Genomic DNA, 22,958 nt, shown 5'->3' with positions numbered 1-22,958 from the left:
GTGCGTTGCACTATTTTTGCATCGAAAGCTGGTACAAGTCATTTGAAGCTGATTGTTTCTCCAATCAGTTGGAGTTTGGGTCTGGTCATTTTGGAGTTTTGGATTGTGATAGATTTTGTTTATTTTCTTATTCAGACTGTTCTCAGCTGTCAGATTTCCTGTCTAGTTTTTGAAGACAAAGGTTGTGCAAGGAGCAGGTATCCACATGTTTAAGGTCATGACTTACTTTCCTACGTCCTTCGGGCCCCTTGAAGGAGCACACGGCATCAACGATTCTTCTCCATTGGACTTGTCTGTGAACTGTCCTCTCTACATCTGCCTAGTTGAACCCCTGTCTCTTGAGCTCTTCAGAAGTCCCAACGCCTTACCTGTTCTGTCTTGGCGCCTTTTATATAGATATATATTTTTGAAAACAACTCTTCAGCTCCACCTCAGTGTCTCTTTCTAAGGTCATGAGCCACTTTTTTTTTTCTTGGGCGTTCTTCTCTGCAGCAATTGTCTGAATTCATGTGTACGTATGTATGGATGGATGGATGGATGTATATACAGAGAGAGAGAGAGGGAGAGAGAGAGATGTATGTGTAGATAGATAGATAGATAGATATACATTCTTTTATAGACAATCTCTTGCCAAACTGAGTGGTAAACGTTTTTGCAAGCACTGTCATTTACTGTGAGCTGATGTCGTACTGGGTGAAACTAGAATTTTTGTTATGACTAGCCAAAGCATATAGTGATGATAAATGAATTCTGTATCACACTCATCTAGTATGATTTAGTGCTTTTCAAGAAGAGGTTATCATTGATGCTTGCACACATGAACATACATGCACATACACACCTACACCCTCCCCAAAACACCCCCCACATACACACATGCATGCACACACGTGCATACATGCATGCATACAGGTACACACATGCACACACTCATGTGCATGTGAACTCGTGCACACACAAACACACACACACACACACACTCACACACACACACACACACACACACACACACACACACACACACACATGCATGAACGCACGTGCATACATGCATGCACGCAGGTACAAATGTGCATGCGCTCATGTGCATGTGAAGAAGCCATCCACTCACACACACACTTGCACGCATGCACTCATGCCTGCATGCATTCCTCTCTTGTTGATTAAGTGAGAAAGGCGGCAGCAGATTTCTTGTGAGTTTGACTACACTTTGAATGACTGATTTTCATTAAATATTAGTACCTTGGTAGTGCTAGTTTGTTAAGAGATTTGTTAGATGTGCTTAAATTTTTGAGTAAAACATTTAACAATCAGACTGCATCCGTGCAGACTGACTCGAACTAAGCAGGGAATGAGCATTCAGAAGAAGCAGGTATTTTACCCTTTGCACTGTGGATGTAATGTCTGTTGTGATATGATTGGATTATTTTCTGTGGCCATAAGTCAGTAGCGCTTTATGTATCCTTAATTCAGAAGTGTTGTAAATGAATGCTTTTATGTCCTCTTTTTTTTTTTTTTTTTTGTCTTTTGATTATGTTTTTTGACTTAAAAAAAAGTGTGTTTGTTTTAATGTGAGTGACAGAGAGGGAGAATGAATGTGTTAGTTATTACAAGAGAATGAGTGAAAATGGCATGCATGTAACCTCAGTCTTTTAAAAGAAAAATGTAGACATTTATAGTACATCAGTACTTTCAGTTCCAAAGTGCTGGGTAACCTTGCCAAGTAGTGTGTGTCATAGGCAAACAAAGAATATTTGGAAGCATTGTGCATAATACCATACAGTCGTGTGTTCAATTTACGTATTATACAAAGTAAGATTGGGTGTCATCATACATAGTACCTCACAAATGTTTTAAAACAAAATCACATTTCTTATTTGTTGGTATACTTTCCTCTTTTGCCAGTCGTCGTCGTGTTTTGCAGGTAAAAGTTGGTGTCTCGCAGGTAAAAGGTATTCTTTAAAATGTTCACATGTGTACTGAAACCAGCGAAGAGATGATAACTATTTCAGTATTTGTGATGGTGAATGATATTTATTCATTGCATTGTTACGATTCTCTACGAATAACCTTGCAGGTAGATTTGGCTTTAAACAGCATCAGTTCACCATTGTAGGTGTTAGAGAGTTGGAAAAAGATGTTTGGAGACGACATAGTCAGCCCTTTTGGCCTCATCCCATGTGTTCATTTCCTTTGATTTCTTTCAGGGGCTGTTATTGTTTTCAAATGTCAGTGCACTGGCAGACACAAGCAAGTGGAGACAGTTGCTGTCAGATCATTCACAACACCTGGTCTTTTCAAACTATCCTCATATTCATGTTGGATTTTACACGTTTAAGATGTCGCCCCCGTGGGGATGCCAGGGGTCTTTCAATATAAATAGCATCCCTGCTTTCTGGAAATTCTGTGCTAGAAATTTCCGCATTTCTGTCACTCTCTTTGTTTCTGCCTTTTTTCTATCTTGACCTTTGTCTCCTTTTTCTGCCTTCCCAGTCCATTCCCCTTTCTTTTTTCAAGCAAACCTTGACACTTTTTTCTCTTTTCGGCAGTCTGTGATGTACTATTTGTACTGTTTTGCTCTGGCGATTAGGTAGTGAGATGTAAACACTGGGATCGGCACTGGCTGTCCATTCTGCAGTGTTATTTGCCTGTATGGCCTTTTTTTTATGTATTTTTGGTTTGACTTTGAAGTATTGTTTTTTTTCCTTTTTTACGATTTTTTGTAATCTGGGGATGATAAATAAAGCGGAATGGCTGGCGTCCTCAGCATGGCCTAGTCTTATTTGCCATGAGGAGCTAAATGGTTGGGATACTGTGTCCTGAACTGTTTTGTGGGTTTGTCGTAGTGTTGTTTGTAGATGTAACAGTTTTGTGTTGACGTGGTTGAGCATTTGTATGGTTTGACAGTCCTGATATGGCCTTGTGCAGTCGGCTGGACTATAAGCAACAAGAATAAGAATTTAAGATGTCGTGTTTGACCCATTTTGTATATATGTCAGTGCACACACAAAAATGTGAACCTAAAGTACACCTGCACACAGACATGGCATTTCAGTCCCGTACTTATGTGTACATTTACATGTGAGTTTGCATATGAATACATGCAAGCATACATTTTGCCATATACAGGTGTACATGTGTTGTGACAAACCACACACACACACACACACACACACACACACACACACACAATTTTGTCTGCACAAAAACACTTTTAATCATATATATGTCATGACTCATTCAGTCATTGTTGTCATTACTGTATTTACAGTGTGAAAAACAATTATTTCCCCAATTTTCAGTAATGAGATTAACTTACCTGTTTTGTGTTGAGCTGATGCACAGATCAGTCTTTGACCTTTATCCCAGAATTTCTGTAGACTTGGCCTGTAATCCAGACAAATTTTATCTGCTCAGGAGATGTGCACAGCAATGGTTTACCTTTTCTTGTTTTCCATTGCTGCCATTTATTTATTTATTTATTTATTTATTTATTTATTCATAATTGTCTTTTTTTTATTTTTTTATTGTAGGTGTGACAGCCTGAAACTTTTTGTTGTATGGGAGGCAACTTTATTTTAGTCAGTGTCGAGTTTGACTCATCCGAGTACTGGGTATCTCCATCTTTGGGTAATAATTTCTGATACTGCATTATAAGAAACCATCCTGTTTTTGATTTTATGCCACAAATGAAAACTTACCAAGGACTGATATTGATGGTAATTTTTTCAACAAATTATCATCTTCCAGTTCGTGGATGCTTTTTCGCAGTGTCTAGATTAAAAAAAAAATTTTTTTACTGGTACTCATCCTGAGTCCGGTTATTTTTGTACAGAATCTTCTTCTACTTCTGTGTTTGTGACTAGCAACTTCCACAATCACCCTGTCTCTGTGAGTGTGGCTGTATTGATGAAAAAAACAACAACTTTTTTCTTAACCTGCCAGATATTTTGGGGATATTTTTTATGGGACAAGGCTGTGACAGAATTCCCTGACTGGCTCACAACATATCACATCTTGGTTGGTGTCGCTGTTGTTTTTTGTTGTTTTCCCCCCCTCATAAAGACCTTCAAGAGTCCCTTCTTATTTTGCTGGATTTTGTTTTCTTTGTTTGATGTTTGATTCCTTGTGTGGTGGTGGTTTCTCTTTCTTTTCCTTTGTGTGTGAGTGTGTGTGTGTGTGTGTGTGCGCGCGCGTGCGCGCACATTTGTGCATGCTTACGTGCATGCATACGTCATGCGTGTCAACCTTGTATGATTCCATGGATCTCACCCTGGAAGCTCAGAACATGTTGATGTGATTGTCGGGACCAAATGCCATGCACTAGTTTGTCCTCCCCTCCAACACCCCTACCCCCAGGCCCCCCCTTCCCCACCTCTCCCCCCTACCCCCTAACCATCCGGGTCAGTTGAACTCAGGGGTATGTACGTACGCCCTCCCCCCCACCCCCACACCCCCCTCCCCCCATCACCCCATCAGGCATTGTTTTGTTCTGATTGGTGGTCCTCTGCCTTTCTCTTGAATCTTTCTTCTGTTCACATCCACAGGCACAGAAGCAGTTGCTTTGCTTGCAGCAAAAGTCAGCTAAATGGTAATTTCAGTGCCGTGGAGTAGACGCAAGAAGAAAGAGGGAGGATCACTATGATAAACAATTCCCAATGATCTCAAGTTCCCCAAACTCCTCCGCGTTCTCCCTTGTGAAATAATTTTTTAAAAATAAATAAACAGATAAAAAGAAAGAAAGAAAAGATCAGCTTACATATATAAGTCATCTCATTTCTATTTTGCTCATTCCAATTTTATTATTCGAGCTTGTTTTGTTTTGCTTTTTATTATAAACGGTATGCTCTCAAGACCTGATCAGTGCATTTGGTTTCTGTGAAGATCAGGTATCTGCCATTATTTTTTTCAGCAGATGTTTTGTAGCTTATATGGATCAGTTTGCATGCTTTGTCACTTCCTTGAAACTGAAAACGAAGCTGACAAAAACAACAACAAAAACCCCCCCCCAAAAAAACCCCTTAGTTTAAAGTTGTTTTTGACTCACTTGTGTAAACAAAGTGAGTGTGTTTTAACCCGGTTTTCGGTTGTGTGTGTGTGTGTGTGTGTGTCCGTGGTAAACTTTAACATTGACATTTTCTCTGCAAATACTTTGTCAGTTGACACCAAATTAGGCATAAAAATAGGAAAAATTCAGTTCTTTCCAATCATTTTGTTTAAAACAATATTGCACCTCTGAGATGGGCACAAAAAAAATTAAAAAAGAAGCCAAATTATATGCAAACTGCATTTACTGTTATATTTATATTTTTTTTATTCTCTAAACTTGGCACTTTGATCTGATATTCTGACACAACAACAAGAGCAGTCATTATTATCATTTTTTTTGTTCAAACAGGAACTTCTTTTGCTAAGGATGGAAGTTTTATTTATTTTGAAAACGTTTTGGTGCAGATAGTAAAAAAGGGAAATTAATCTGTAATTAATGCTAGGGGACTAAATTTGCTTTAAACTGATCTTTCTCATCTTAAACATTACATTTTGAAATTATACTCAATACATAAAAAGCTTGTGTGTTTTACTCACAGTGTACAGGGCTTTCACTATGTTCATTCGCCCAAGTGGTCTTTTTCGGAAAATACTAAAATCAGTAGGACGAGTGGACTTTATAGATCTATTGGCTGAGCCCTGAAGGTCATGGGCAAAAATCAATTGCCTCATCACTTACTGGATTATGCCCCAAACTGCCATAAAAATATCCACAGAATCAGTCGGAATTCACAGTTAAAAATTGTAAACCATGCGAGTTAATACCCTTGAATTGATGAAACGAAAAAAATGTCCAGTCTTGACTTTTCTCAAAATGAAGTCCTTTTCACTTCATACGACGTTTAGAAGTACTTGTACTTGGCTCTACATGTTATTAGTTTAACAAAATACTAAATTTTCATATCAACTTTAAAACTATAAAACTAGAATGAACATAAAAGAGAAATTGAATCAAGAAATTGAATCGACCGTGTCGTACTACATTCCCGGTGGGTGTAACTAAACTTGTATATCTATCTAGATCTAGAGAAAACGGCTAAATGTTGCAGTGTGATAGCCACGTCTCCTTTACCGCGGACTTAAAAAGTATTTTTTTATTGCCCTTAAAGATTTTTTGAATGCCCAAGATACACCAGAATAATATGATTTAAACAGCATTCTCACTGTGAATACTGCAATTGATTTATTGCCCTTTAAAAAAGCATGTCCAAATATTAAATTTTAGAACATCAGACAAGGAGCCACGATAGTGTAATGGGTAAGACAGTTTCTTCTCACCCGAACACGCGGGGTTTGAATCTGGTTAGGACTTTTTTTTTTTTTTTAACCCAAAGCTTTTTATAACAAATACAGAACACATTTTAACGATTAGATTTTTTTTTTTTTTTTTTTAAAGTGTATCACAAGTGAGTCTTGAAGACCTTGCCTCTCTTGTGTGTTGTTGTTGTTGTTTTAATCCACTTTCTGTAATATTTTGAGCTGTTAATGACAAACGCAATGAGGAGGCATTCCCACTCCTCTAAGAGGCCTGTTTGCTTCACTAGGACAGATTATCATGGTGCAAAGGAAGACTACAGAAAAATTAACACACATACATGTGTGTGAGTTAACTCATGCACAAACAAACAACTACACACACACACACACGCACACACAGACACACAGAGATACACACAAAGATATATGCACTCATCCATGCATCAGGGCAATATAACGAGGCATAACAGACATTTTGGGAAAACAATCAGAAAAAAGTACATGAAGGGTCAACAAGTCAGGTATGTGATATTTGTTGTTGTTTTTTTAGTTCCTGCCTGCCCCGAAAAAACAAACAAACAAAAAAACCAAAACAAAGAAAAACAACAACAAAAAAAAAAAAAACAAGGGAGTTGGGATAATATTCTGTTATTGGGCAGATATGAAAGCTGATGGTTCATGTATCTTCAGATCAACTCCTGCATCTGGGACACATCTGGGACAGGGACAGGTGTCATTTTCTGTCTGCTCAAGTATGACTTTGTGATCAGCTTGTTTTCTTTTGCATTGTGGATTCACATTATGTGTTCATTTCTGTCCTGTACTGGAACAACAGTGTGGTGTGTTTGCATCTTGGGCAAGAGGTTTTTGTGTGTATGTTTTATTTTCTTTTATCTTTTTATTTATTTAGGGTGTTTTTTTTTTTTTTTTTTTTTTAATTTACAGGTCAGTGTTTTCCACACAGTGCCTTAAACTCGTTTCATTGTGCCTTTTGGGTGGGGTGCTTTGCCTTATCAAGAGGGTTTTCTTTCGATTTTTTTTTTCAGTGGATTTTTCGTATGGAAGCTGAGTAACTAGTCAGTTAAAACTTAGATCATTCAACGTTTTGGACTGTTTGTTGTTGAAGCTGCCTGGATGTCGACGCTTCTGCTATCTTTTCTGTACATTCCTTACACCATGATTAAGTTGTTGTTGTTTTTTGTTCTTTTTTTTAAAATGTTTTTTGTGTGATGATTTGTAATGATAATATTACTATTATTATGACTTGTTTTTTGTCAGTGCTCTGTTGTCGTGTGTTTACCATTATTTAGTGGATGATATTTGATTTAAATGGGAAGAAACTGCATAGAAGATTGTAATTTTTTAGTCTGGGGAAATTGAAGAAGAACATGTATGGTGATTATAATGATGATAAACACTGTATGTGCAGAAAATGTGATGGGTTATATTATGTTGTGGACAGAGTCTTAAGAGACTGGGGAAGAGATCGTTAATATTGTTGGAAGCATTTATTGTTGAGAGCATTGACGAAATGTCCCATGTGGGATGCCGGGGGTCTTGCAGTATAAATGGCATCCCAGGCTCCTAAAAATTCTGTGCTGGATATTTCATCTTTTCTATTACTTTCTTTGTTTCTGCCTTGTTTCTTCCCACACCTTTGTGTGATTTTTTTTTTTTTTTTTTTTTTCCTTCCCAGTCCATTCTCCTTTCGTTTCCTTCCAACAAGCCTAAACACTTTTCCTCTCTCTTTTCTGCATTCTGGGATGTACTATCTGTGCTGTTTTTCTCTGCTGACTTGGTAAGCGATATTTTAAACACTGGAATGGGCACTGGTCCATTCTGCAGTGTTATTTGCCTGCAGATGTGCATTTTGTGTGGCTTTGAAATGGTCTTGATTTTTTTAAATGATTTTTTGTTATGTTGGGATAATATATCAAGCGGTAGAGCAAATGTATGTGGCACAGCCAAGTCTTATTTGCCTGAAGGAACTTACTGGTTAAGATAATGTCATGAATGGTTTGTTTTTTTGGACAGTTCTGATAAATCCCTGTGCACTGTGCAGTTGGGTGAACCGTAAGCGACAATGTCAAATTGATGAAAGAGCAGCAGTTCTGTCTTACTGAGAATATGGCAGCTGTTTTGTGACAGATTTCAGTTCTTTGCTTTGGCATCTGTATACGTTCTCCTTTTCATTCATGGAATCCGGAATCTTTAGTCAATATAGGAAATAAGAATCTGTAACTGTTGCAGTGAACTATGATATAAAAACAGTACAGTACAGTACAGTGGAACGCAACACAACAAAACAAAACACAATGCAAAGCAATTTCTTCCCCACGGACAGATTGATTTTTATTCAAAGATTGTTATTGGATGTATTTTAGTCTGTTCTTATCATTATTATAGCTGGATATGTTTTCGGCCTGTTCTTGCCACCATCATGGAGATTTTGGATGCTGAATGCTGATTGTCCCATATCCAAAGATATGATTGTCGTTGCCACAGTGGCCGCACGAGTGTGATGCAGAAAAGATCAGATGAAATATTGCACATGCCATTACTCATCTTATCATGTATTACTTTGTGTAGATAATTATACCCCTTGGGATTTGATTTTATGCTCGGGCTTATACACACGTTCAGCTTTGTCACAAGTTCCAGTATTAAATGTGCAGACATCATTTGTGCGAATGGACTGACTTAGACAAAAGTGCATGCATCCATGCATACACAAGCATACAAAATGCTCTCAAGTGTGGTTACACACACATACAATCACACACACACACAATCACACACACACACATACATATGCACACACATGCACACACACACACACACATATACACACACCACTCTAACCCAACCCCCATTACCCTCATTACTCTTCCTCTCATGACGGAATCTAAGAAAGACTTGCATGACAAAAGTTGATGAATGCCGAAGAGATTACATGTAGCTAGTCATTGATGTCCCTGCTTGTATTCATTTTATTATTTGTTAGCACGTCGTCTATATCATTTACTCATACGTAGGATATACTCAGTATTTGTTTTCTTTAATTATTTTAAAAGATTAAACAGAATGTTCGTGGGATGAATTTTAGTATCAAATGGTTTGTGCTTGCACATTTTAAAAGCCACACAATGCATACACACATACATGCATGAGCATACGTGCACACACACACACACACACTAAATACACGCACACACATGCACATACATACACAAAATTGCATACATACACACACACACCACACAGATGAGAAAGAGAGAGGGTGAGAGAGGAGAACAGCAACAGAATATCATTCAACAACAGTTCTGTGATATCTGTCTGTGCCATCATGTGTGATGTTACCATTCATTTACATTCAAAGTGCTGTTATCATTTACATTCAGAGTCTGTAATGAGTGTATGTATAGCCAGCTGGCATGAGGAGAAATATTGCAAAGAGGATGCAATTCACCCGGGAGTTCTTGAGCTATCACATTTTGTGTGGCACGTTGGTATTTTCATTCAAAGCTTGTTGGGAGAGTATCAAAGTAATTTGTTGTGAGTGTTTATACATACTTCAGTGGTTTGTTGGAAGTGTTGTTGGGAGTAGATCAAAGTAGTTTGTTGTGAGTGTATATATATATATATATACTTCATTAGTTCGTTGGAAGTGTTGTTGAGAGTGTATCTAAGCAGTTTGTTTTGAGAGTGTATATATATATATATATACTCTTCAGTGGTTCGTTGGAAGTATATGTATACATATGTGGTTAGATATGAGTGAATGTGCACATAAATTGTTTGTTATTTGTGTATGTGTACCTAGGTGGTTGGTTGTTGGTGAATGTATTTAAGTGGTTTGTTATGTGTATATGCGTACCTCAGTGGTTTGTTTAAGAGTACGTATTCCTAAGTGGTTAGTTATGAGTGATTGTATTTAATTGTTTGTATACCTAAGTGGCTAGTTATGAGTGAATGTATACCTTAGTGGTTTGTTATCGGTGTATGTATAAATCTGGTTAGTTAAAAGAAAAAGTATATCCAAAGTGGTTTGTTATGAGTGTATGTGTACATACGTGGCCCTAAAATAAATAGGTTTTTTTTCCGTCTCATTTCCTGTCCTATGATCTCTTGGAGAAGCCATCTTTAATAGCTGATGTTGTTAAAGTGGATATATTAGTACAGTGCCACTTGCAGTATAGTTAGTCTATGCAGCCCCTTAAAGTTAAAAATCTTTACTTATCTGAAGCAAAAGTTCTGCAAATGGCCCACAAAAAAAGATGTCAAAATTTTGTCACGGAATTTTTTGTGGTTGCTCTACCCATAGTAGAGTGCACCTTCTTGAGCTCAAGTGGGAAGACTGGGACCACACAGTCGAGTATTATATATTCATGGATGTGTCCGAGAGTTGCTCAATGTTTGCTGATCACTGGAGTGATGCAGCAGTAGTGCAGGGTCCTCCTAGGTGAGAGGCCTTGCAGCAGCCTGGTATTCTTCTCCTTCTGCCTTCGTGGCCTGCAACTCCCATGTTCCCTCATATGAGCCAGTGGGCTTTTACAGGTATGACTGTTTTTGCCCAGACTTGCAGGCAGCCATACTGCATTTTCGGGGATGTGCATGCTGGGTATGTTAAAACACCACCACCAAAAAACAAACTGTGTACTGAAGTTGATTTCACTGGTTTATGATGTGTGTGTGTGTGTGTGTGTGTTCTTTTTGTTTTTGTTTGTGTTCTTGTTTTTTTCCCTTAAAAGAAATATTGTCTGATAATTTTGAGTTTTTTTTTCCTTTTTTTAAACATTTGCTATGAGTTCTTCACATACATAGGTTTAAAAATATAAACACGAGTTCTGCTACACACTGTACTTAGGCACTTTGATGCTGCCAGTGCTTCGGTTGTTATTTACTGTTCTTGTTTTGTGTTCTGTGTGCTTTTTGTTGTTGTTGTTTTTTTCCCCCCGCATATACCTACTTCCCAGAGGATTTCCCTCACAGCAGGTGGATTGTGAAAATGGCATAAAAACATAATTTTTGTTGTGGGTTTCCTTTCGTTCTTATTTTTCTTTTTGTTTAATATTATTATTATTATTGGGGAGTGTGAAGTCTTTTGGGATGTGCATTGCACAAGCATGTTAAACGGTGTTTGGAAATAAAAGTAGTGCAGTGAAAAACTTGTGATGGGTGTGTGGTTCAGTTTGGACGAGAAAAAAAAAAAGTTAAGAAGAATGAAAAGTGGTGTGGTAAATTCAGAATGGTGTGCTGAGCTTGCTTTGTGTTCCACTTCCACTGAAAATAAAACATGGGGTGAAGAGGTTACGAAAATACACTAGCACTGGAAAGAAGAAGAAAAAGCAACACATTGAAGAAGAAAAATCAATGCAGTTGAGCAAAGCAGTGAACAACAAAATGATGCAGTGAAAAAGACCATTCAGTATGCGACGAAGAAGAAAAATGAAGCAATGTAGTCGTGAAAAAGAAAATAAAGTTATGTGATGTAGAAGAAAAGAAAGCAATGCGGCGAAGAGGAAAAAACTGTGAAAGAAGTGAAAAAAAAGAGAAAAAAAAGAAATTAGTGCGGTGAAGAAGAAAAGAAAACAAGGCAGTGGAAAAAAAAGAAAGAAAGAAGAAAGCAATGCAGTGAATAAGAAAACAAGCAATGCGTGAAGAAGAACAGAAATCAATGCAGTGAATAAGAAAACAATGCAATGCAGTAAAAAAAGAAAAGGAAAAAAAGAAAACAAAGCAATATGGTGAAAAAGAAAACAAAGCAGTGCGTGAAGAAGAACAGAAAGCAATGCAGTGAATAAGAAAACAATGCAATGCAGTTAAAAAAAAAAATTTAAAAAAAAGAAGAAGAAGAAAACAAAGCAATATGGTGAAAAAGAAAAAGCAGTGCGTGAAGAAGAAAAGAAAGCAAAGCGGTTCTTTCTTTACATTTTACGCTAAAAAGAAAAAAGAATTTGTCAGCAGCTTCCATTTTAATTTGCTTGGAGTATACATTGGTCTTCGTTGTGAGTGAGTGAATGTATGTGTGTGCGTTCGTGCGTGTGTGCGTGCTTGTGCGTGCATGGGCATATATGGAAGGTAGAAATAATGCACGAGTTGGTGTGTGCATGCTTTTGTGCATCCAAGTGTCTCTCTCCCTTTCTCTCCTTCCATCGCTCCCTTTCTTCCTGCCTTTTTCACTCTCATTTGTTGTTCTGCTCAACATACACATACATACATACATACATACACACACCGACTCACACACACATACCGACTGACACACACACACACACACAAACTTATACACACAACCACAGTCATATTTCCAGTTAATAAACAATGAAAATGTATTTATCACAGTCAGCTTCGAAACGGGAACAAACATATATAAAAGTGAACATTGTGAACATTACGTTCTGTTCGTTTACAATACCAGGATTACTTATCAGCATAAAGTCAAATAGTGAATATACATTCATTTTTCAACAGGTTAAAAAAACAACAACAACCAACAGAACATTGAACAATAGCATTTATAAACAAGAATGATGGAAAGCTTGGGAACAGATTCATGAACGTAGCAAACGTCAGTGAGCATGTATACTGTATTAAATGCATAAAATATAGTTATGTGCATATATGGAGATACATAAAAACAAAATATACAAAGTGTACGTATACATACACATGTACATTCATATTAACAAGGAAAAAAATCGTTGTCATTCAAAACAGCAAACGAGTGGTGTACAGACACTGGGTTCCACCCCTTACTGCAAAACCCGATACTACAATCTCTTCCGAAGGTGTATATTTCTGTTTGAAAACACACGCATGTAAAATTAAACCAAAGAAAAAGAAGAAAAAAAAGAGTGAGAAAGAAAGACAAAAATTGGAAAACAGAAATACTTCTAAGTACGATAAAAAAAAACCCCAAACACACACACAAAACAACAAAAAACAAGTAAACAAACAAACAAACAAAAAACATCGTGAATTAAATATATTGATAAATCAAACCAACTGAATATTTTACGAGAATTTTTTGTCACTCATACATGTTTACTCCAGTTGTGACAATGTATAAATAACCCGCAAACTCTCTCTCTCTCTCTCTCTCTCTCTCTGGATATCAAATGCAAAAAAGCAGAAACTCACATAAACCACTGACAAAAGCAAACGATCGTAAAAACTTTTTTTTTCTCACACAAACAGATGTGACATATGTTCCTAAGTTACATGACAACGACAGTATGCCATTGCACACAGATGATGATAGTCTCAGTTTAAGTAAGACAAAGCAACAATTAAAAAGAAAAAAGAAACACAAGTGAGTCAAAAAAGAAAATGTTGAAACCTGTGGGGGAAAGGTCCAAGGGCGACAAATAATGTTACTGTGGTAAGAGTTATCTGGTTTGATCTGGGTAGTTAAAATAAATCCATGGCCAAGCCAATATACGTCCGTGGTTACCACTAACTACTGTTGCTTAAAAAAAAAAAAAAAAAAAAGAAAAAAAGTGGGAAAACCGACCCCAAGACCGAAATTTTGGTCGAGTAATTTGTCTGCGTTTTACAGTTTAGTATTTAAAGTCCTCTGATGTTTTTCCTCTCCCGTCAATAGCGAAGAGTGTAAAGTTGCTTGATACTTTTGTGAACGAACGTAATCTATTTGACAAGGCAGAAGAGCAGTATTTCTATATGCTGTCTTTATTCATTGTAACGCGAGAACGAAAATTCATCAGTGAAAATATATGCTTATCACCCAATTTCTAATATAATTCTTTTCTTCTTTGACTGAAACTAAAAAACAAAACAAAACAAAAAAACAAAAAAACAACCCAAAAAACCATCAATGTAGTCTAAGTAATGTAATTGTGACTGACCCTAGCAATTAAAAAAAAAATTATATGATACCAGAAGTAGATTAAGTTTATCAATTTTATCAATTTTTCCTACATGAGAATCCATTCTGGCCAACTCGGTAGTATGCTCTCACCGTCATTACACTGAGCACTGAGTAAAATTAAACTCAATCCTTGTATAGAATAATTCGCGGTTTGATTGATCCCAACAATGGAAATTTATTTCATGACAGCAGGCGGTAAACTTCATCAGTTCTTTATCATTATTTTCACGTAACTGCCCAAGCGAGTGACTGACCTCAAATGACAATAATCAGTTTGGACATGGCATCTCTCTTGACTTTTCATTCGATTTGACATCGATAAGAGAATCCACAGTGATCGATCTTCTCGTGCACTTTAAACATGGCATCAGTCACAGCTGCGGCATGGATTGCATCAGTCAGTGATGTTAGCACGGCGAAGCTCGCTTTACATTAAGAATGTTTCGTAAGTCTACGCTAGGCCCTTCTGGCCGACAGAATGGGGATGTAACTTGGGCAAGACACTGGCACTCTCCACTACAATCAATTTCTAGCCCAGATAGGCGGTACAACAGTCGCCTCCTTCTGGCAGCCAAGATTGGATACCACTGACTATCATACACGCTAATTCCATAGACTTTAGGAAACTTCTTTACGTTAAGCAAACTTAGCGATGCAAAAGATCGCCGGCTCGTGCAACCCGGTCCAGGTGTCCACAGAGTGCCTACAGCTGGCGAACGCCCCGACCCAAGTCGCGGGAGGGGCGGGCTCAGGAGTCTCCTGCTTTATAGAGCATCTCCTGGGTTGGGGTCCCGGGGAGATCTGGTGGAAAGAGCACGTCACTTTCAGTTCCGGTTCCTGTTTCTCAAGGAGGTGCTTCACTGCGTTCAGTTCGGACAAATCCACATACGCTACATATACACTGAGAATTCTGCCAGAGGACTTCTTCTTCTTCTGCGTTCGTGGGCTGCAACTCCCACATTCACTCGTATGTACACGAGTGGGCTCTTACGTGTATGACCGTTTTTACCCCGCCATGTAGGCAGCCATACTCCGCTTTCGGGGGTGTGCATGCTGGGTATGTTCTTGTTTCCATAACCCACCGAACACTGACATGGATTACAGGATCTTTAACGTGCGTATTTGATCTTCTGCTTGCGTATACACACGAAGGGGGTTCAGGCACTAGCAGGTCTACACATATGTTGACCTGGGAGATCGGAAAAATCTCCACCATTTACCCACCAGGCGCCGTTACCGAGATTCGAATCCGGGACCCTCAGATTTAAAGTACAACGCTTTAACCATTCGGCTATTGCGCCCGTCTGCCAGAGGCCAACACTTGCGTTGCCATGGGTTCTTTCAGTGTGCCAAGTGCGAGCTGCACACGAGACCTTGGTTTATCGCCTCATCCGAAAGCCTTGGCACTCAGTTTGATTTTCCACTCGTAAAAATTTGTGAGAAAGGGAGAGAACACGAGACCGGGTTTCAAACCCAGACTCTCACGGACACAGTACTGGCAGGTGAGCGTCTTAAGCTTTATGCCACTTACCCCCCCCCCCCCCCCTCTCTCTCTCTCACGCACACACACACACACACACACACACACAGAAAGAGCAGAAAGACAGTGATGCTGTTCGAAGCTATCGTGGCGTTGGCGCTGGTGATGTTGCACCACTATACTACACTATACTATACAATATAGTATAGTGGGTGGTGGTTGTGTTCTTGTAGTAGTAGTAGTAGTAGCAGCAGTAGCAGCAGCAGCAGCATCCCACAAGCACTTATTCCTACCAGCAGCAGTCCTTACCAGCGTGGGTCTCCAGGGGCGGAAGTCGGCGGGGTTGGGCCACCTCGATAGTCTCGCCAGTCTCCCCGAGGACGTAGGAGGTGACAGTGGGGTCGTGGAGATCCCTGGTGACCGCCGCCACCTCCTTGTCAGCCGCCTCATCGTCGTCATCCTCCCCCAGTGGTTCCTCCTCCTCCTTTTGCTGCTGTTGCTGTTGCTGGGCCGTCGCCGGAGAGGCATTGTTCGTCTGTCGTCGTAGGGTAATGGCGATAATAATCACCATGATAAGACATGATGATTATGATGATGATGCTGATGATGATGATACAATAAGATTTGTTGTTATCGTCATCGTCATTATTATTATTATTATTATTATTATTATTTGTGGTCAGGTCAGGTCTCTACCTGCCACAGGTACCATGTAACCCTGTGCTACCTGTCACATGTGGGCAGATGGAGCTCGATAGCCTGGGAAGGCAGTCCATCTAAGACAAGGAAAAGTCTGAAGTAAAACCCATGAAGTGCTAAGGAATGCAGGACAGTCTCGACATGCATTGACCCTGGGTCCATGGCCATGTCCCGACTTTCAGTAGCCGCGCCCCCGTGCCTCCGAGGAAGGTTTTTGAGCCAGAGGCTAGGACAAGGACAGTCTGATATAAAACCTACGACCTGAGGACCTCACTGTCACCGTCCCAGCTTGCTAGGCTATGGCAGATGAACCACGGGTGTAAAGGGTGGGGCCAGTACTGCGCACACTGCACTCCACCTAAAAATTCCATTGCGCAGGCTTGAAGGACACGTCCACGTCCGCGCCACCAACTATTCCAAGCCCTGTAGCGATGGGAAAGGGGCGAAAACGGCAGGTGGAAGATGTCACTGGAAGCCGCAGTTCCAATCCTGCATGCAGGCGGTTCAGGATATTGGTCGCCTGATTGTTGACCCGGAGGTGACAGCATCACTCGGCAGCACCCTGAACGACCAAGCAGCCTTTTCTAGGGACAGCACTGCTTGCTCCACACGGAGAGGGGCCTAGAAAAGGTGGTCCAAACAAATGCTCATCTCCATACCCCCCAGTTGGCTAACCGCGGTCAACGGGCATCTCCAAACGCGGTCGAACAACAATAGAGAAGAAAAGGCCGGCACCTGCCTCACAATTAGGTGCAAAAGGACTAAAGGTAGCATGCTGGAACATCCGAACCATGCGTGACTCTGCAGACAGCAACCACCCAGAAAGGCGTTCCGCTCTAGTCGCACACGAACTTCAGAGACTGAACATTGACATTGCTGCCGTCAGCGAAGTCCGCTTTGCAGGGGAAGGCAGCCTCCAGGAACACGGCGCTGGGTACACCCTCTACTGGTCAGGCAAGCCAGAGACCGAGAGACGCCTTTATGGCGTAGGCTTTATGGTCAGGAGCACCATTGCCTCCAAGCTTGAAAACCTGCCAACAGGACACTCAGACCGAATTATGTCCATGCGCCTCCCACTACGGAACAAACAGCATGCCACTCTGTTCAGCGTGTACGCTCCAACCCTCCAAGCGGACCCCACAGAAAAGGTCAAGTTTTACACTGATCTGCGCAACCTCGTTCAGAACACCCCTGCTGACGACAAGGTCATCATCCTTGGCGACTTCAATGCCAGAGTTGGCCAAGATTCAGAAGCCTGGAAAGGAGTCCTTGGCAAGCATGGCGTTGGTAATTGCAACGACAATGGGCGCCTTCTTCTCGAGTTCTGTGCAGAGCAGCAGTTTACCATCACCAACACCATTTTCCAGCAGAAGGACAGCCTGAAGACAACGTGGATGCATCCTCGGTCCAAACATTGGCACCTCATTGATTACATCCTGATGCGCCAGAGAGACGTACGAGACGTCCTACACACCCGAGTGATGCCCAGCGCGGAGTGTCATACTGACCACCGCCTCGTCCGCAGCAAGCTCAGGCTCCACTTCAAGCCCAAACCAAAGAAAGGAGGAGCTCCTAGGAAGAAATTCCAGGTCGGCAACTTTCAGTCAGCTGAAGTGAAAGCTGAATTCCAGGCGAAGCTTCAGGACAAACTTGAAGACCCCAGTTGCCCCACAGACCCCTCTCCAGAAGCACTATGGGCACAGCTGAAATCAGCCATCCTGCAGTCCTCTGAAGAAGTCCTAGGGTTCTCGTCGAAAAAGAACAAGGACTGGTTTGACGAAAACAACCAGGAGATCCAAGAATTGCTGGCGAAGAAGAGATCAGCCCACCAGGCTCACCTTGCACAACCGTCTTGTCCGGTGAAGAAAGCAACCTTCCGGCTCATATGCAGCAACCTCCAGCGCAAGCTTCGTGAGATTCAAAATGGGTGGTGGACCAACCTGGCAGAGAGGGCTCAGCTTTGTGCAGACACTGGTGACTACCGGGGCTTATACGAAGCCTTGAAGGTGGTGTACGGTCCCTCATACCAGGTCCAGAGTCCTTTGCGCAGCGCAGACGGCCAGGCGCTCTTCACAGACAAGATGTCGATCCTGAACAGGTGGTCGGAACACTTCCAGGCCCTCTTCAGCGCCAACCGCACGGTTCAAGACTCGGCAATTCTCCGCATCCCACAACAGCCAGTGAAATTACAACTGGACGAGCTACCAACCCTAGAAGAGACTGTCAAGGCCATTGAACAGCTGAAATGTGGCAAGGCAGCAGGGGTTGACGGAATTCCGCCGGAGGCGTGGAAGAATGGAGGCCCAGCACTACACTCCAAACTCCACAACCTCTTTGTCTGCTGCTGGGAGCAAGGCAAACTACCACAGGACCTCCGTGACGCAGTCATCATCACCCTGTATAAAAACAAGGGAGAAAAGTCGGACTTCTCCAACTACAGGGGGATAACTCTGCTCTCCATCGCAGGCAAGATCCTCGCCAGAGTCCTCCTAAATCGGCTGGTGCCTACTATCGCCGAAGAACATCTCCCAGAGAGTCAGTGTGGCTTTAGAGCCAACAGAGGCACCACTGACATGGTCTTCGTTCTCAGACAGCTACAAGAAAAATGTCGGGAACAGAACAAAGGACTGTATGCGACATTCGTCGATCTCACGAAAGCTTTCGACACCGTGAGCAGAAAAGGTCTGTGGGAGATCATGAAACGTCTAGGATGCCCCCCCAAATTCCTCAGCATGGTCATCCAACTACATGAGGAACAGCGTGGACAGGTCAGACACAGCAACGACCTTTCGGAGCCCTTCCCAATTGGAAATGGAGTGAAACAAGGTTGTGTCCTCGCGCCGACCCTCTTCACGATCTTCTTCAGCATGATGCTCCAACAGGCCACTGAAGATCTTGGCGACGACGACGGTATCTTCATCAGATACCGCACTGATGGCAGCCTATTCAACCTGAGGCGGCTACAGGCCCACACCAAGACACTGGAGCAACTCATCAGAGAGCTTCTGTTTGCCGACGATGCTGCCCTCGTCGCCCATACAGAAGCGGCCCTGCAGCGTATAACGTCCTGCTTCGCAGAGGCTGCGCAGCTCTTCGGCCTAGAAGTCAGTCTGAAAAAGACGGAAGTTCTCCACCAGCCTGCCCCACGGGAAGAATTCCACGCTCCTCACATCAACATCGGTGAGACAGAGCTGAAGTCGGTCCACCAGTTCAGCTACCTAGGCTGCACCATCTCGTCTGACGCCAAGATCGACAAGGAGATCGACAACAGACTTGCAAAGGCAAACAGCGCATTCGGCAGGCTGTACAAGAGAGTGTGGAACAACAAACACCTGAAGAAAGACACAAAGATCAGCGTGTACAGAGCGGTTGTACTGCCCACCCTGTTGTATGGCTCCGAAACCTGGGTCACCTACCGGCACCACATACGACTGCTTGATCGCTTTCACCAGCGCTGCCTTCGCACCATCCTCAGCATCCACTGGAGTGACTACATCACAAATGTCGAGGTCCTGGAGCAGGCAAAGACTATCAGCATCGAGGCAGTGCTGCTAAAGACCCAGCTACGTTGGGCAGGGCACGTGTCCAGGATGGAGGACCACCGCCTGCCCAAGATCGCGCTGTATGGCGAACTGTCCACTGGCCACCGTGACAGAGGAGCACCCAAGAAGAGATACAAAGACTCCTTGAAGAAAGCTCTCGGTGCCTGTCACATTGACCATCGCCAGTGGTCCGCAGTAGCCGCTGATCGAGAGACCTGGCGACGCACCATCCACCAAGCTGTCTCCTCCTTCGAAAACAACCGCAGGGCCAGCCTTGAGGACAAACGCAGAAGGAGGAAGAACCACGACGCTGCAGCTGCAAACCCAGACCAGACTTTCCCTTGCAACTGCTGCGGCCGACTCTGCTTTTCCCGCATTGGCCTTGTCAGCCATGAGCGTGCCTGCATCAGACGTGGACAACGCCCTTCCTAGATCTTCGTCAGCGAAGCCAGGCCATGACTATTATTATTATTATTATTATTATTATTATTATTATTCAGTTATTATGATTCTGATGATGATGATGATGATGATTATTATTATTATTATTACTCTTGTCATTATTATTGTCGACTGACATTATTATTGTTATTGCTATCATCATTATTATTGTTATTACTATTATTATTAGTGATAGTAGTAGTATTAGTATATCGTATGTACATATGATATGATACAATAGTAATATTAATAATGATCACAATCATAGTAATCATAATCATAACATTCATAGTAATGAAAATAGTTTATTTCTATCTCGCCTTACATTATATACAATGATGCTTTTCAAAGCACATCAACTTGAAAGCTCAAAGCACATCACGTGAGTAAACTACCACAATTAAGAACATTTATTTTTATCCCCCCCCCCCTCCTGATACTACTACTTCCTAATACTGATACTACTACTACTACAAATTATTATTAAAAACAGGCATTTATAATGCACTCCACCTCCTTAGTACAGGGGCCCAGAGCGCAAACAGTTAACACCCATATGGGGTGAGGGGTATGGTTACAAAAATTAACACCACATAAAAAAAACTGTTCTCACATGCAAAAACATTGCTCCAACAAGTATACCATGCGTACGCAGTACAGTCACCTCAATCACGAAACGAAAGTCCCTGAGGAGTGGAGAGTAATAGTAAGAACAGAGGAAGGAAAGGGTGACAGTGAACTTGAACTGCTTATCTTAACGAAGGTTAAATATACTTGTGATTCAAGCCTGACTAAATGACACAGGAAAGGAATGATGAGCGCCTCGAGGCAGCTTTCAGTCGGTTCTACCCTGGTAGGCAACCACTTGTGCAAATGTGTGTTTTGTAAAGCGCATAAAGTCTGGTCTCTGATAGTAGATGGGCGTTAATAAGTATCAATAGAAACCCTTATAATAAAAAAAAAAAAAAGGATTAAGATTCCATAGCCGTTTACGACCGTCAGATATGAGTTGAACAAGCTGTTGGCGAATGTCTCCATTGTTGGCGAATGTCTCCACTGCAGATTAAGAGCATTAGGTTAACTCTCTCCATACGAACGGCGAAAGAGACGACGTTAACAGCGTTTCACCCCAATTACCATCATCAAAATATTGCAAGTGGAAGGCTCTTACACTGAAGAGGTGAATGTTGACAAAGAATACCACAATTCTGACGACGGAAGCTAAAGGTTGGGTCATTCAGACACTGGACATCCGAGGGGTCTGTGTAGAGGAGAAGAGAGGACTGGCCGTACCAAGTGAGTTAATGCTTAAATCGTGTTTTTTTGTTGTTGTTGTTTTTTTTACCGTCCCCAACGAAAGTCAGATACCCAGTCGCAGACAGAGACAGAAAGAGAGAGAGAGAGAGAGAGAGAGAGAGAGAGAGAGAGAGAGAGAGAGAGAGAGAGAGAGAGAGAGAGAGAGAGCACACCTTCGTCTCGTTCACAATGGCTATCTCTTTCTTCGTCGTCTTTGTCTCGTCCTTCGTCGTCTTGTCCTGGGTCTTGGCGGGGCTTGTTTCAGGGTCCACCTTGCCGCTCTGGCTCTTCTTGTCCGAGCAGGTGATCTTCCGCTTGAAGGCTTGCCAGCGCTTCTTGTACCACAGGTGGTACACCGCCAGGGCCACCAGAACGATGAGGAGGAGCAGGAGGATGACGATGACGACGATGACGACGGTGTTGGAGGAGGAGGAGGAGGAGGTCGTGGTTGTTGGGACTGGTGAATGGTGTGAAGGGAAAGTTTTTTTCTTTTTTTATTATTCTTTTTTTTTATTGGTCTATCTATTTATTTTATTTGTTGCTGTTGTTTTTGTTGCTACTTTCGTTTCGTTTGATGGAGGAGATGGTTGGGATTGTTGAGCTGTGAGGAGGTAGTGGTGGTAGTAGTAGTAGTAGTAGGAGTAGTAGTAGTAGTTGTTGTTGTTGTTGTTGTTGTTGCTGCCGTTTCTTGTTCGTTTTGTTTCTTTTGTACAGATAGGTCAGTTTGGATGCCTTTGTTAGATAGAGTTGCTTTACAAGATGACTGGCGTTGGCTTCGGTTGGATCGAGCTATGGTTGGTTTCTTGTTTAACTGTTTACGAAAGTGTGTGTGTGTGTGTGTGTGTGTGTGTGTGTGTGTGTGTGTGTGTGTGTGTGTGTGTGTGTGTGTGTGTGTGTGTGTGTGTGTGTGTGAGTGTGTGTGTGTGTGTGTGTTTGTATTTGTGTGTATGTGTGTGACTCTATGGGCATCATGTCTATCAATGAAAGGACATGATCCTCTCTGCAACGTGTCCCTGTCTCTGTCTGACTGTCTGTCTGTATCACACACACACACACACACACACACACACACACACACACACACACACACACACACACTACCGAAACGACAAAGATATATGCAAACAGACCCAGAAATAGACTGAGAGAAGAGAGAGGGGAGTGGAACAGAGAGCTTACAGAGAGATAGCAGGTAATATTGCTATCAAAACACCAGTAATATAAACGAGTCAGTCAGCATCATAACAATCAAATCAAGGACAACATTAATAATTACTTACTATAATCACTGTAGTCATAATCT

The sequence above is a fragment of the Babylonia areolata genome, chromosome 7 (assembly GCF_041734735.1).
Source record: "Babylonia areolata isolate BAREFJ2019XMU chromosome 7, ASM4173473v1, whole genome shotgun sequence".
Lineage (NCBI taxonomy): Eukaryota > Metazoa > Mollusca > Gastropoda > Neogastropoda > Buccinidae > Babylonia > Babylonia areolata.
This window is presented reverse-complemented; position numbering follows the sequence as displayed.